Genomic DNA, 17,575 nt, shown 5'->3' with positions numbered 1-17,575 from the left:
GAAGGAAGGAAGGAAGGAAGGAAGGAAGGAAGGAAGGAAGGAAGGAAGGAAAGAGGGAAAGAAAGAGAAAGAAAGAAAGAAAGAAAGAAAGAAAGAAAGAAAGAAAGAAAGAAAGAAAGAAAGAAAGAAAGAAAGAAGAAAGAGAGAAAAGAAAGAGCAAGGCAAGGCAGATAATTTGACAATGAAGAAAGACCCTGCTTGTAAACAAAGATAGAGGGAACTATAGTTTAGGAACATCATAAAATATGAAGGAGTTTCAATGCAAAATTTAGGAAGATAAAAGCATGTCCAAAAATTAACCCAAGATGGATTAAAATTTTTAAATTTGAAACCCCAAACCATAAAAACCCTACAAGAAAACCTAGGAAATACCACTCAGGACATAGGTATGGGCAAAGACTTCATGATAAAAAACACCAAAAGCAATTGCAACAAAATCCAAAATTAACAAATGAGATCTAATTAAACTAAAGAGCTTCTGCACAGTGAAGGAAACTATCATCAGAGTGAACATGAAACCTACAGAATGGGAGAAAATTTTTGCAATCCACCAATCTGACAAATGTCTAGTATCCAGAATTTACAAGGAGCTTAAACATATTTACAAGAAAAAAAAAGAAACATTAAAAAGTAGGCAAAGGATATGAACAGACACTTCCCAAAAGAAGACATTTATGCGGCCAACAAACATAGGAAAAAAAGCTCAGCATCACTGATCATCAGAGAAATGTTAATGAAAACCACAATGAAATACCATCCCATACCAGTCAGAACAGTGATTATTAAAAAGTCAGGGAATAATAGATACTGGTGAGGTTGTAGAGAAACAGGAACACTTTTACACTGTTGGTGGGAATGTAAATTAGTTCAACTATTGTGCAAGAATGTATGGTGATTCTTCAAGAATCTAGACCCAGAAACACAATTTGACCCAGCAATCCCATTACTGAGTATATAAACAAAGGAATATAAATCATTCTACTATAAAGACACATGCACACATATGTTTATTTCTGTACTATTTACAAGAACGAAGACATGGGACCATCCTCAATGCCCATCATTGATAGACTGGATAAAGAAGATGTGGTACATATACACCATGGAATACTATGCAGCCATAAAAAGGATTTTTTTTTTTTTTTTGCTGGGACATGGATGAAGCTGGAAGCCATCATCCTCCGAAAACTAATATAGGAACAGAAAACCGAACACCACATGTTCTCATTCATAAGTGGGAGCTGAACATTAAGAAAACGTGGACACAGAGAGAGGAACAGCACACGCCAGGGCCTGGTAGGGGTTGGGGGCTGAGGGGAGGCATAGAGGGTGGGTCAGTAGGTACAGCAAACTACCCTGGAACATGTATACCTATGTAAATACATGCATGCACGTTCTGATTTATTTTTAGAAGACATTTTTAAAAAAGAAAAAAAAAAAAAAAAGAAAAGAATGTTCCAGACCTTTGGACAAGATTTACTCACCATCTGGAAGACTTGGCTAAGGAGAAAAGAAAAGAGTAAATATTCCTCTGCTGTGAGCTCAACCACAAAGCTTCTGCCTGCAGAGGTTAAAAGTTACTACACAGTTTCATCCCCAGGCTTTAGATCATCTGAATTCCTCAGTGCAGACACCTGAATCCAATTCAAACTATGTTTTTTTTTTTAATTCAAGAGTTTATTAAATTTGTTTTTCTACACATTGCTGTCAGATTTTGGAAAGAAATTCTAATACTGTAAGAATTATTATTTTTTTTAGTGAATGGGATTATATGAAGGGAAGTAAGCACATAGAAATGGATAGCTAGATGATTTACCAAGGGTGAATTTTACTCTTGGTTCCCCTTTATTTTGTTCTCCAATTATGTGAATAGCAATGGAAAAGAACATATACTATAAGACCCAAGATGCAGAACTCCATAATGAAGTACAAATGTCAATAAAATTATATAATAATTAAATACATCTGAGAAAACCTTCCTGATTATTAATTAATAAACATATTATTAAGTCCTAGTTTACATTACAAAAGAAACTACACTAAGAATGAAATCCTAAAATGTAATTTAAAAGGATCTAGAATATCTTGCTAATTCAGGGAAAGAAAACTGCCTGAAGCAGAAACCTAATCTTAGCATGATTTATCATTTAGAATTGCTAAAATTAAGAATGGTGTAGGTGTCTAGGGAACTTACCCATCATTCTGACATTTAAACTTTTTTTAGACTCTCACATTGTTCTTTGTTGAACCTAAATGCTCATGACTGTTTGTGCAAAATTCTTTCTTTGGAATTATCCTGAGACTCTAATTTACTACTTGACTTTCAAAATCCATCATTGTACTCAGAGGAACATGGTAATTTTACTACACTTTGGCAGAGTGACCTACTTAGAACTCAAGTTAATAGATAAAGGTAAGATGAACTTTTGTAGTAGTTACTATGATCATAGGTGTAAATAAAATAATGGCATAATTTTCATGGCATTAAATGTAGAAGATATTACTAATGTTGTATCTCTTTAAATGAAGATAATCAATTTGTTTATTGTAATTACTGATAATAAAATTAGAGTTAATCAATAAATAATTTACGGCTGTATATTCTGATTATAAATCTTGGAGCCAAATGAGAATGAGTCAGACAAGTCATAGTATCTTTGCCCTTAGTAATTTTGTTTTGTTGGTGATTTCTCAGGAATGCTTAGAGATCTCTGCTATATAGTCCAAGCTAAAATACTTAAGTGAGACATTATTTCTTGTTTTCTTTTAATATGATTAGTAATCCCTCTTGTATTTCCGGCAACAGCACAAACAAACCTCTGCTTACCACTCACAAAACAGTACACCTAAGCAGATTAAAAAAAAAAAAAAAAAACTATTATTGAACAGAAATCGAAGGTGAGAGTATAGTTTCTATCCATGGCAAAGAATCAATTTAAGAATTGAATAAAATTCTAACGGTAACATATTTCAATACAAAATTGATGCTGCTCATATTAATTTAGCATTTTGTTTTTTTGCTAAAAATAAATTTGCAGTAGAAAGTTGAAAGCAATTTAGCATGAACGATTAGATAATTCCTCACACATATGGGGAAAAATAAAGATAAGCATGCAAGGATTGCTATGGAGAGATTACCAGGTGAATCTAAGATATCTGGGTAAGCATTTTAATCACATACATGCTATCACTTTCAATTTTTTATTGATAAATCATTATAACATGTCTTATCATTATATATATGATAATATACTGTATGAATTGCAGTTTAGAATTAAAAGTATATAAAATTTAAAAACCATTAATAAATTACAACTCTTTTAAAATGATATATTTCAGTTTGATTTTAATGTTATCTATAGTTTTTAATGTAAAAATTCAAGGAGTGTATCATTTATATACTAACATACATTTTGAAATGTAAAGTCAAAAAAGAAAATTAGGTGTATTTGTTTTAAAGGGAAAAGCTATTTGTAAAGCAGTTTTGCTGCATTTCTGTGGATGTGCAGTTTCAGGTTAGTGGTGTTTGCTGTGCGTGCATCTCAAGCAACTTAAAACAGAAAGCCATGGAGGCAGTCACAGCAGGAGGTGTAGAAAGGCTAAATTTCCCTGGTTGCAGGCTTCTTTTTCTTTAGGAATCAAAATCCGTTAGCACAAAGAGGGAACAGAGAACAAAATAAAACAGACAAATAGGGAAAAAGTACATATATTATATGTATGTATGTATAAAATCAATGCAGTTATTTTGTAGTATATGTGGAGAAAACTCCCACAAAATATGAGGGAAGAATAGCCTTGAAATATATTTATTGTTGAAAATGACAACTTTTGTATACCTATTTTACTTCTAACCTATTTGGAAAAAGCCTCTTTTATGTGAAACAACATAGAAAAGTGAGGAGGACTTTAAAAAATTGCTTTAAAATTAGACCAGAAGACCCAATTAAACATGGCAGTTCACTGTATGTGCTATTGTCTGTCTCTTCAATTAAATAACAAAAAACAATGCCAACAAGGGGCGAAAAATATAGTTACCTGGAGAGAAAAGAAGAAATACGATAGAGTAGAAGTCTGAAAAATGGAAAGTGGAAGGCAGGGTTGATAACAGAGTTAATAGAGCAAAGCACCTAGACTCAAATGCCTACAGCAACAACAAATGGCACCGATGAGAATAGAAACATTTTGTACTTTGAGAGGCTGAGGTGGGCAGATAACTTAAGCTCAAGAGTTGGAAACAAACCTGAGCAACACAGTGAAACCCCATCTCTAAAAAAAGAAGAATAATAAACACAAAAATTAGCTGGGCATGATGATATGTCCTGTAGTCCCAGCTACGCTGGAGGCTGAGGTAGGAGGATAAGCTAAGCTTATCCTGAGCTAAGAAGGTCAAGGCTGCAGTGAGTTGTCACTGCACCACTGCACTTGAGCCTGGGTGACAGAGAGAGACCCTGTCAAAGAAAAAAAAAAGAAAAGGAAAGAACAGAACTATTTTTTTTGGCCACAGGATGAAATCTTTAAAAGCAGGCATTGAGTAAGGACTATGGTGTTATGTATTTATTAAAATTGACGTCTGAATAGAGAATAAGAGGAGCATAATTAGGCAAAAAAATAATAATAATAATAAAGTTGAACCATGATGAAGTCCAAGTAAAGCCTGGGTCAATCCCACAGAAATCTCTGAAACATACATGGCCTGTCAGAGTTTTTCACACGATGGGTCAAAATAGATCTTGATTCCATTGCTGAATAACTTAAGGTGTTGCTTTGCCAAGGGTGGGTCCTTGTATGAGGCTCTTGTTTTAAGATAATGCTTCTTAATCTGTAACATGTCAAGTCTCACAAGCAGGGAAACTGAAGCTCTTGGTCTTGCCAGTGATGTTTTCATGGCAAATAGCCAGGGAGGTTAGACATATGACCACTCCAAGGCAGAAGTCTGGTTTGTTTGATGTCTAGTACAAAAGAGACAAGGTCTCCTTTCAGGACAAAGATAGAGCTCCCAATCCCTCATAATAGATTGGGGTTACTAAAGTTTGAGGTTCCTTAACTACCATGCAGCATTTGCCTGGTCTACCTCTGCATCACCCCTATAGGAATTGGGGAGCAAGAGAACCCATGCTCCTTGTGCCCTAAGTAATCATGTCTTTTGCCTCTGACACAGGAGTCTCTTGTCTTCTTCTATCATCTAGGAAGATGAGATGCCCAAAAGTTGTCGTGCCAGTAGGGTAAAATCTTTAACCCATCACAGTTCTTGACACTTTGTAGGAATGAGGATGGGATGCTAACAGAGATATGGCTACCAAAGGAAAGCACAACGTCTCCCCATAGGCCAGCTAGGGCATTTAAGAAAATTCGATAGGATCTGATAGCAAATGCTTTACATGTGGTGGGTGATGGGGGAGAGTAAGTGTTCCCACTGATTAGGGACTATCTGTTAATGAATGTTTAGAGGCTGTGTCAATAGGGATAATTAAAATAAGTTCCTTGAACATAGTTTGGTTTTTGTACATTGCCCTTTGGGTTGGGGGAAGATGGAATGTTATCATGGGGCAGCAAGAGAAAGTGTCAGTGAGGCAGCAAGCCCATCCAGAAGGCAATGTGTCTGCTGCTGCACAGAAGGGATACCCAAAGTGGACACAGAACTTTAGGTGCATCAAATTGAAAATCTGTTTTGGAGAACTGTGAGCATCTGTCATGAAGTTTTTGAAAATAGAAGTAAATGTGCTTTGCTTAGTGTTGTAGAATTGCTGTCACTCTCCATGCCCTGTGATCCCTCTCTTGCCCTGTATCCTGATCACACTTCCTTTAAGAAAAAAAAATCAGTATGATATTGGCTGTGGGTTTGCATTAATTGCTCTTATGATTTTGAGATATGTTCCATCAATACCTAATTTACTGAGACTTTTTAACATGAAGCAATGTTGAATTTTATAAAAGGCCTTTTCTGCATCTATTGAGAAAATCGTGTGGTTTTTGTGTTTGGTTCTGTTTATGTAATGGATTACGTTTGTTGATTTGCATTTGTTGAACGGGTCTTGCATCCCAGGGATGAAGTCAACTTAATTGTGGTGGGAAAGTTTTTCGATGTGCTGCTGAATTCGGTTTCCCACTATTTTCTTGAGGATTTTCACATCGTTGTTCATCAGGGATATTGGCCTCAAGTTTTCCTTTGGTTGTTGTGTCTCTTCCCAGTTTTGGTATCAGGATGATGCTGGCTTCATAAAATGAGTTAAGGAGGAGTACCTCCTTTTCAATTGTTTGGAATAGTTTCAGAAGGAATGGTTCCAGCTACTTTTTGTATTTCTGATAGAATTCAGCTGTGAATCTGAATTCACAGGGCCTATTCGGGGGGTAGGGTGAGGGGAGGGAACTTAAAAGATGGGTCAATAAGTGCAGCAAATTACCATGGCTCATGTATACCTATGTAACAAACCTGTACATGTATCCTGGTTTTTTTTTTTTTTTTTTTTTTTTTTACTTTTTTAGAAGAAATAAAGAAAAAATAAAAATAAAATAAAATGAGTATAAAAGGCAAAAAAAGAAAAATAATAACTATGGGAGAAGATGAAGTCTCCCAATTCCAGTGAAGGTTGAAGACCATTGCACTTGGGTGGGTATGCTGGGGTACCGGGGGTTAGGAGGCTACAAAATTTTATGGCCCTATTAGATATAGGCATCAAAGTCACCGTCCAACCCCATCCTGTGGGCAGAGGTTTAATGATGGATTGTGACCAGGGTTGACAGTTGGTGAGGTAATATAGTATGACTTTGTAGGTGAGGCCCTACAGGCTAATTAAATATACTGCTTTTGTTTTTTTTTATATGTGAATATATAATAGGAATTGATGTGGCATAAGTTTGCACATCCCTATGCCAAAACTTTCAGGGGGAAACATCATTGTGGAGGAAGAGCTGCAGGTAAAGACAGGCTAGTGGGTCAAACTTCCCATTGATTTTCTGCTGGTATGTAGGTAATATTTTAACATGAATGATGCCTCTACCCACTGTCCAACGTTCTCACTCTATAGTGTTCTGTATTTGGCAAGTCAGTATCCTCAGCGCCCATTGTCCTGATTAGTATTATCACAACTCCTTCAGCAGGGTTGGCAGATAAATCCTGATAAAATTGAGAGGCTTGCTTCTGCTTACAAAGTAAAGTTCCTTGGGACTATGTGAGCAGAGTCACAACTCACTGCTAACAGCAATCAAGAAAAAACTGCTATCTCTCTGACCTTCACTGAGAAAAATCCACACAATATTATTGGGTTCATTGGATATTGGAGAGAGCACACATCTCTGTGACTGATGGTTCTGTTGATTAGAGCTGCTGAGAAAGAGAGGCAGCCAACTTACAGAGGTGTCCTTTGAGATTTTGGACTCCTCACCTCCGTGACATGGCTCTCAGGTTCATTATTATTATTATTATTATTATTATTATTATTATTATTATTATTAAGAAGCATCTATTAGGTTTTCATAGACTCTGGTCAAGTTTAAATGGAGGCATTAGGAATGTCGGTTTTTATATTCACATTTAATTTTTTGTCAACTCAGATTCTATGACTAATAGGACAGGAAAAGCCTAAAAAGCTTTGCTTGTTAAATGCAAATGATAGATTTAGGAACACATCACAAAGGGCACTAGCTTTAAATTTAAAAAGTGACAGATAATGCTTTAAAAAAACACTTCATCTCCCACTCTGCCCCAGATAGAAAGTTCCTAGCTTAATGGGGCACTCACGTCATAAAAATCCCTGAAATTTCTGGACCTGATTCACAGATGTCTCAGCTAAACATAAACCTGGTGGTGCCCAACTAGGCTACCGTAGCTATTCAACCTCAGCACCAGTTCTACAGAAAATGAAAATGATAATTTCAGTCACTGAACAGACTAGCCAGTACTCTTCTTGATTAAACCTACTATAGTCTAAATAACTCTTAGGCTGCTATCAAGAGTCTGCAACTTAAAAAATGCTATAGAAACTACCAGAATAAATTAATTTCTTTTTAAGTCCACAAACTTAGGGGTCATAATCACAGTCATTATTCAAACTCTGAAGGTCACACTTGTAGATACCCAACCTAAAGGCCCATTTTCTGATGAGACTGAAATCAAGGTGCTGATTCAGCTTGTACCAACTAGACTGCCACTATTTGCTGCCTGGATTCATTATGAAATATTCACTGTTAAAGACTGAGTAGAAAGTTAAGAACAATATGTTTATGAAGCAGAAGCTGCCACTGCACATCATACTTACTCATCTGCCAGAAGCTGGCCTATTTGACTTGTAGTTGGGGAGACCATATTATGCAAAGAATGGTTCTCATCTGCTACTGACAGATTGACTATGTCAGATTTGTGAGACCCCTTTTGGGCTATCCATGGTGCCTTACCACTGCTGATATTTTTTTCGGATTACTGTCAGATGACCCTGTTCACATATTTGTAGCCCTTGAAATTAATCTGTGCATGTTTCTGTTTCCTGGAATATTTGGAGCCTATTAACTCTGCTCCTTTTATCACAAAAGCCGCTCAACAATGGGCTATAGGCATCTGGTATGGCTGACTGTTGGAAAATAAATATATTCATTTTTTCCTTCTACTTTCCTCACCTCCTAATCTGCACCATTTAGTAATGCAGTTGGAATATTGAATGTGACTGCCTCCCAAAAAGGATTATCACTTCGTGGCTACCTCTTGTCTGAGATCAGGACAAAAGTGATGGTAGCTTTTACTGATCAATTTTCAAAATCAATACACATCCTGACTAGTTCCCGGCATGGCAAACTGTTTCCCTAACGGCAACCCAAGACCAGTCTGCTTGGTATATTCACTGGATGAAAGCCTTGCTCAAAGGGAGCATTCAAGTTTGATTAAAAATATGAGTAAAAAAACAAAAGAAAAACAATAAATTCATAGTATACCTAAAAAGGAAACTCATTTATAAATCAAGAAGTTTATATATATATATGAAGTTTATATACATATATATATATATAGACTTTATACTGAATAATACTAAATAATGATGAGAAAATGAAAGAATATACAAATAAATAAATAACTGGTCTGTATATATTTATTATCCATATTGGTAAGATAATTTAACCTGTGGATTCTGTGTAATCCCAACAAAAATATCAGAAAGATCTTTCATAAATGTTAACAAACTGATACTCCAATTTATATGAAAAGAAAGAGAAATTACAAACTGTTTTAAAACAGAAGAACAAAATGGGACAACTCCCAGTACCCAATTTCAAGACTCACTATAAGACTATAATATTATGGATTGGCAAAAGCATGGACACAGTGATCAATAAAATAGAATACAGAACTTCAAAATAGACCTACTCAAATACACACAACTAATAGTTGACAGAGATATGAATGTAAGTCAATGGAAAAATAATAGTCTTTCCATCATTTCCATGCTGTTGGAAACATTTAATGTTCATATGAAATGTTAAAAATTTGAATCTCCTAACATAAGTCTTGTTTTATTGAAAAATTAATTTGAATGTGTGTTGAACCAAATGTAAGTGGTATAGGCATAGGATATTCAAAGGGAGATATGGGAAAACATTTGTGTCACCCAGTGTTTATCAAAGTTTTTACATGTAATACCATAACACAAGCCATAGAAGAAATAAGTTCATTTATCCAAGTACATCAATATTGACAAATGTTTTTTCTACAAAATAAACTGCTAAAAATACAAAGACAATCTACACATTAGAAGAAACATATTTACTAATTACAACTGATAAAGAATGTTTTCCAAACTACATAAAAATTTCTCAAAGCAAAACATTTATTAGATAATTTTAAAAATGTTGAAATGGACAAAAGTCTATACAGATATTTTCTCAAATTTTATGTATATTGTTACCACATTAAGTATAAAAAATTGCAGCATCAACAGTTATTAGTATAAAAAATGCAAAGTAAAACCAAAATCAGACATCACAACATAGTGGTCATACTTCGTAATAAACTCTGTACATTGTAATTGGAAGAATTAGTGCAAATAGAATGATTCAGAAATATATTTTTGTGTGTGTGCATATACAAACATAGATTCAGAAATGTATATGTGTGTAAATACATTTTTAAAAATTTTCAACCTTTATTTTAGATCCCGGGGATACATGCACAGGTTCGTTATAGGTGCATATTGCACCCAGGTAATTAACGTAATACTTAACAGATAGTTTTTCAAACCATTTCCTCCTCCATCCCTTCTCCCTGTAGTGTGTGCAGTGCCTGTTGTTTCCATGTTTATGTCCATATGTGCTCAATGTTTTGCTCCCTCTTAGAAGTGAAAACATGTAGTATATGGTTTTCTGTGCTGTTTTAATTTACTTAGTATAGGGCATCTATTCCATCCACATTTTTGCAAAGGATATGATTTCATTATTTTTGTGGCTGCATAGTATTCCATGGTGAATATGTACATTTTCTTCTTCCAGTACACCATTGATGGGCACCTAGGTTGATATTATGTCTTTGCTATTGTGAATAGCATGGGGATGAACATAGGACTGGGTGTGTCTTTGGTGTAATGATCTATTTTCCATTTGGTATATACCCAGTAAAGGGATTGTTGAGTTGAATGAAGACTCTGTTTTAAGTTCTTTGAGTAATATCTAAATTATTTTTTTATACTGGATGAACTAATTTACTTTCCCACCAGCAATGTAAAATTGTTCTCTTTTCTCCACAGCCTCACCAGCATCTGTTGTTTTTCGAGGTTTTTTGTTTTTTTTTTATAGTAGCCATTCTGATTGGTATGAGATGTTATCTCACTTTTGATTTGCATTTTTGCATTTCCCTGATGATTAGGGATGATGAACATTTTTTCATATGTTTGTTTGCCACTTATATGTCTTCTTTTGGGAAGTATCTGTCTGTTTATGTCCTCTGCCCATTTTTTAATAGGATTATTGGTTTTTGCTTGTTGGTTTGCTTAAGTTCTCTATAGATTGTGTTTCTTAGAGCTTTGTTGTATGCATAGTTTGCAAATACTTTCTCCTGTTTTTTAGAATACCTGTTTACTCTGTTGATGGTTTCTTTTGTTGTGAAGAAGCTCTTTAGTTTAATTAGGTCACACTTGTGAATGTCTGTTTTTGTTGCAATTGCTTTTGGGGATTTAGCCAAAAATTATTTGCCATGATTGATGTAGAGAATGGCATTTCCTGTTTTTTCAGGGATCTATATAATTAGAGGTCTTACACTTAAATATTTATTCCATCTTCGGTTAATTTTTGATCATAATGATAGATAGGGGTCCAGTTTATTCTTCTGCATATGACTAGGCAGCTATCCCAACTTCATTTAGTGAATAGGGAATACTCTCACTATTACTTGCTTTTCTCAGTCTTGTCAAAGATCAGATAGCTACAGGCACGCAGCTTTATTTCTGTTTTCTGTTCTGTTCCATTGGTCTATGTGTCTGTTTTTCTTTCTTTTTATTTATTTATTTGTTTATTTTTGTTATACTTTAAGTTCTAGGGTACATGTGCACAACGTGCAGGTTTGTTACGTATGTATACATGTACCATGTTGGTATGCTGCACCCATTAACTCATCATTTACATTAGGTATATCCCCTAATGCTATCCCTCCCCTCCCCCCACCCCATGACAGGCCCCGGTGTGTGATGTTTACCTTCCTGTGTCCAAGTGTTCTCAATGTTCAATTCCTACCTATGAGTGGGAACATGTGGTGTTCGGTTTTCTGTTCTTGTGATAGTTTGCTGAGAATGATGGTTTCCAGCTGCATCCATGTCCCTACAAAGGACATGTACTCATCTTTTTTTTTTTATGGCTGTGTAGTATTCCATGGTGTATGTGTGCCACATTTTCTTAATGCAGTCTGTCATTGATGGACATTTGGGTTGGTTCCAAGTCTTTGCTATTGTGAATAGTGCCGCAATAAACTTATGTGTGCATGTGTCTTCACAGCAGCATGATTTATAATCCTTTGGGTATATACCCAGTAATGGGATGACTGGGTCAAATGGTATTTCTAGTTCTATATCCCTGAGGAATTGCCACACTGTCTTCCACAATGGTTGAACTAGTTTACAGTCCCACCAACAGTGCAAAAGTGTTCCTATTTCTCCACATCCTCTCCAGCACCTATTGTTTCCTGACTTTTTAATGATTGCCATTCTAACTGGTGCTGATTACTGTGGCTTTTTAGTACAGTTTGAAGTCTGGTATGTGATGCCTCCAGCTTTGTTCTTTTTGCTTAAGTTTACTTTGTCTATTTGGACTCTTTTTTGGTTCCACATGAATTTTAGAAATGTATTTTTTTTAATTCTGTGAAGAATGACATTGGCAGTTTGATAGAAAAGCTGTTAAATCTGTAAATTTCACTGGACAATTCAGCCATTTTAATGATATTGATTGTTTCAATCCATGATCATGGAATGTTTTCCCGTTTGTTTCATTTATTTATGATATATTTCAGCAGTGTTTTGTACTTCTCCTTGTATTTATCTTTCACCTTCTTTCTTAGTTGTATTCCTAGGTATTTCATTTTCTTTGTGGTTATTGTAAATGGGATTGTGTTTATGATATGACTCTCAGCCTAGAAATTACTGATGTATAAAAATACTACTGATTTTTATTAATTAATTTTGTATCCTGAAACCTTTCAAAAATTATTTATAAATTCTAGTGGCCTTTTGATGAAGTCTTTAGGTTTTTCTAAGTATAGAATAATTTTGTTGGCAAGGAGAGACAGTTTGATTTCTTCTTTTCCTATTTTGATGTCTTCTTTTTTTTCTCTTGCCTGATCTCTCTGACTAGGACTTCTAATGTTGTGTTGAATAGGAGTTGTGACAGTGGACATCCTTGTTTTGCTTCATTTCACAAGGAAAATGATTTCAGCTTTTGCCCATTCAGTATGATGTTGGCTGTGGGTTCATGATAGATGGCTCTTATTATTTTTATGTATGGTCCTTTGATGCCTAGTCTCTTGAGGGCTTTCATGATGAAATAATGTTGCATTTTACTGAAGAATCTTTCTGCAACTATTGAGATGATCATATGGTTTTTGCTCTTAATTCTGTTTATGTGGCAAATCACATTTATCAATTTGTGTATGTTGACCAAGCCTTGCACTCCAGTGACACAGCCTGCATGATTGTGGTGTATTAACTTTTTAATGTGCTGCTGGAGAGTAATGGCTGGTAGCTAGGCCACTACTCAGCCACAAAGCTATTTTGTACTCAGTCAGGTTGGCAGGCATACTCTCCAGTGTGAAAGGGAGAGAGATAGCCCCCTCATCCGGTCCTATGCCCACTTTTTTTGTTAGGTGTTCTGGGCTTTGGGGCCCCCTTGAACATGGGCTGTGGCAGAGAGATAGGCCACATCCTTTCTAGACCACACCTGTGGAGGGAGACACACTCTGCTCCCACTCCTACTCAGGAACTCACATGTCTCACCCCTTTTAGTGTTCTGAGAATGAGGCTTCTACCCCTCCCCACCACCTGCCCACCAGTGCTGGCCATAGATCTTAGCTCCTAAGCCATAGATCCTTAGTACTCCTAAGCTGTAAGTCACAGCCTTTGGGTTGCCAGGATGTACCCCAGCTTAGGGTCAGGCTCTGGCTTCACTGAGGGATCTGATGTGCTCCCTGGTCACCAGGAAAGTACTCAGGTGGAGCAATGTGCTAAGGCTGGGATGCAAGGCTGTGCTGTTCATCCAGTGTCACCTCCATGCACTCTTGGCATTTCCACTGAAGATCTTTCCAAATTATGGTAGTTTACTAGATGATTTGGTCGCTCTCAGTGGGAGCAGCACTTCCTAGCTGTGTCTTATCCCCATCTCCACATTTATTTTCTGAAAGAATGTTCAATGTCCAAAACTAAAATATTGAACAGGAATAAAAATAAGGATAGTATATATTATAGCCCCCCCAATAAATAATATCAATGAGTTCATACTAAAATAATTTAATGAATAAACATGGAAAAAAAGACCTCTTTACAGAAAAATTCCGATTAATAAAACTAGGAGGAATGAGGGAAACATAAACAACCATTAGAATGGCACAATGATAATTTCTACTGGCAAGATAAAGAGATGAATGCTAAAATTAAGTTTTAAAAATAGTATAATCTCGCAGCTTCAATGTGACCCCTCTAAAATATTAGTTGAATATATAAAAAAAGAAAATAATGATTTTACATTGAAGTACTGGGCAGACACGACCTTAAGCAAGATATAAAAGTTAGTATCACTGGTGACGGGACATATCAATGTCTGCTGCCCTCCTAAGGTCTCTAAGAAGGGCACGTTAGCTTTGAAGTATTTTCCTCAAACAATTTCCATGACCTCTATCAAAGTAAATGTAACAGAAACTCAAATTGAGGAATATTTTACAAGAAACTTCACCAATTCTCTTCAAAAATATCAAGGTCATGAAAATTAAGAACAAACTAAAGAACTATCACTTATTGAAGGAGTATAAAGATCTTGACTAGCAAATTCAAAATGTAATCCTAGATAGTACCCAGGAATATAGAAAGCATATTGGTTTAAAAACTGATAAAAAAGAAACAAGATCTATAGTTTCTTGGTTTTGATAGTTGTTTCATAAAAATATGAAACGTTAATATTATGAGGTACAAAGAGAATCAATTTTATCTGTATTAGTCCATTTTCAAGCTTCTGATAAAGACACACCTGAGACTGAGTAATTTATAAAGAAAAAGAAGTTTAATGGACTCACAGTTCCATGTGGCTAGGGAGGCCTCACAGTCATGGGGGAAGGCGAAAGGCATGTCTTACATGGCAGCAGACAAGAGAGAATGAGAGCCAAGTGAAAGAAGCTTTCCCTTACAAAACCGTCAGGTCTCCTGTGACTTATTCACTACCATGAGAACAGTAAGGGGGAAACTGCTCCTGTAATTCAATTATCTCCCACAGGGTCCCTCCCATGACATGTGAGAATTATGGGAGCTACAGTTTGAGATGAGATTTGGGTGGGGACACAGCCAAACCTCATTTTCCACCCCAACCCCTCCCAAAACTCATGTCCTCACATTTCAAAACCTATCATGCATGCCCAAAATTCACCAGTCTTAACCCATTTCAGCATTTACTCAAAAGTCCACAGTCCAAAGTCTCATCTGAGACAAGGCAAGTCCCTTCCACCTATGAGCCTGTATCAAAAGTAAGTTAGTTACTTCCTAGATACAATGGGGGTATAGGCATTGGGTAAATATAGTCATTCCAAATGGGAGAAATTGGCCAAAACAAAGGGGCTACAAGGCCTCATGCAACTGTAAAATCCAGCAAGGGAGTCAAATCTTAAAGGTCCAAAATGATCTCCTTTGACTCCATGTTTCACACCTATGTCACACTGGTGCAAAACATGGATTCCTATGTAGTCTTGGATAGCTCTCCCCCTATGGCTTTGCAGGGTACAGCACCCCTCCAGGCTGCTTTCATAGGCTGATATTGAATGTGGGCAGCTTTTCCAGGCACTTTTCCACAGTGCCACCTGTCAGTTGATCTATCATTCTAGTGTCTGGAGGGTAGTGGCCCTCTTCTCACAGCTCCATTAGACAGTGCCCTAGTGGGGACTCTGTGAGGAAGCTTCATCCCCAAATTTCCCATCTGCACTACCCTAGCAGAGGTTCTGTCCATGAGGACTCAGCCCCTGTAATACCTCTGCCTGGACATCCACACATTTCCATAAGTCCTCTGAACTGTAAGCTGAGGTTTCCAAATATGAATTATTGATTTTGTTTAGCTCCAGGCTCAACACCATGTAGAAGCTGTCAAGCCTTGGGGCTTGCATCCTCTGAATCCATGGCCTGAGCTGTACCTTGGCCCCTTTTAGCCATGGCTAGAGCAGCTGGGATGCAAGGCAACAAGTCCCTAGGCTGCATGCTGCATGGGGGCCCTGGGCCCTACCCACTAAACCATTTTTCCTTCTAAGCCTCTGGGCCTGTGTTGGGAGAGGCTGCCACAAAGGTCTCTGACATGCCCTGAAGGCATTTTCACCATTGTCTTGGCAATTAACATTTAGCTCCTCATTACTTGTACAAATTTCTGTAGCAGGCCTGAATATTTCCTCAGAAAATGGGTTTTTATTTTCTATTGCATCATCAGGCTGCAAATTTTCTGAACTTTCATATTCTGTTTCACTTTTAAAACTGAATGCTTTTAGCAACATCCAAATTACTTCTTGAATGCTTTGCTGCTTTAAAATTTATTCTGCCAGACACCCTAAATCATCTCCCTCAGGTTCAAAGTTCTATAAATCTTTAGGGCAGGGGTGAAGTGCTGCCAATCTCTTTGCTAAAACATAGCAAGAGTCACCTTTATTCCAGTTCACAAGTTTCTCATCTCCATGTGAGACACCTCAGCCTGAATTTCATTGTCCATATCATTATCAGCATTTTGGTCAAAGCCATTCAACAAGTCTCTAGGAAGTTCCAAACTTTCCCACATATTCCTGTCTTCTTTTGAGCCCTCCAAACTGTTCCACCCTCTGCCTGTTACCCATTTCCAAAATCGCTCCTACATTTTTAGGTATCTTCACAGCAGCACCCCACTCTACTGGTACCAATTTACTGTATTAGTCCATGTTCATGCTGCTGATAAAGACATACTTGAAACTGGGCAATTTATAAAGAAAAAGAAGTTTAATGGACTCGCAGTTCCATATGGTTGGGGAGGTCTCACAGTCATGGCAGAGGGTGAAAGGTACATCTTACATGGTGGCAGACAAAAAAGAATGGGAGCCAAGTGAAAGGGGTTCCCCCTTATAAAACTATCAGATCTCATAAGACTTATTCACTACCATAAGCACAGAAACTCCCCAAGAATTCACTTATCTCCTACCGGGTCCCTCCCACATTATGTGGGAATTATGGGAGCTACAATACAAGATGAGATTTGGGTGGGGACACAACCAAATCATATCTTCATCTATCTAGCTCTATATAAAACATCAATATCAAAGATCATTTTATTTACATCCTAATGCATAATCATTTTTCCAAATTAATGCTCAAATGGGAAATTTACAATTTACAATGTTAGCATATTCATGAACATTCTTGGAAATACTATTGATTAGGATTTGTTTTCCAATTCCAGATCTTTATTTCTATTGAACTTGTATAATTAATTTTCAGTAAAACAATGAAAATATGCCTAGTATTATTCCTTCTTTTTCCAAGTTCTGCTATCTTTTTGTCTGCATATTATACTGTTTTTGCTTCACACACACTGCATAGGTGTTGCCCTCTATTTGTTTCAAGCCTCTTCAGTTTCTCTAAAGCTTGTGGGTAATTTCCTTTAAGCAGGCCTTTCATAATAGTTATCTATTTTTTTCTACAAGGATAGTAACCTCACATATCTTCCATAAAGTGCTGGATACTTTTATATTAGTTAAATTGGGACTTCATATATTTGTTAGCTTTGTCTGGAGCTCTCTCTAACTTGAGTCATTATCCTTTCTAGCATTCTCTTCTAGTGTCTGTGTACTGTCCATTTACACAAATTATGGATTATTTGTAGAGTTTTTTCCTCAGTAAAAATTCTGTAT

The sequence above is a fragment of the Piliocolobus tephrosceles genome, chromosome X (genome assembly GCF_002776525.5).
Source record: "Piliocolobus tephrosceles isolate RC106 chromosome X, ASM277652v3, whole genome shotgun sequence".
Classification (NCBI taxonomy): domain Eukaryota; kingdom Metazoa; phylum Chordata; class Mammalia; order Primates; family Cercopithecidae; genus Piliocolobus; species Piliocolobus tephrosceles.
Note: the sequence above shows the minus strand (reverse complement) of the source record.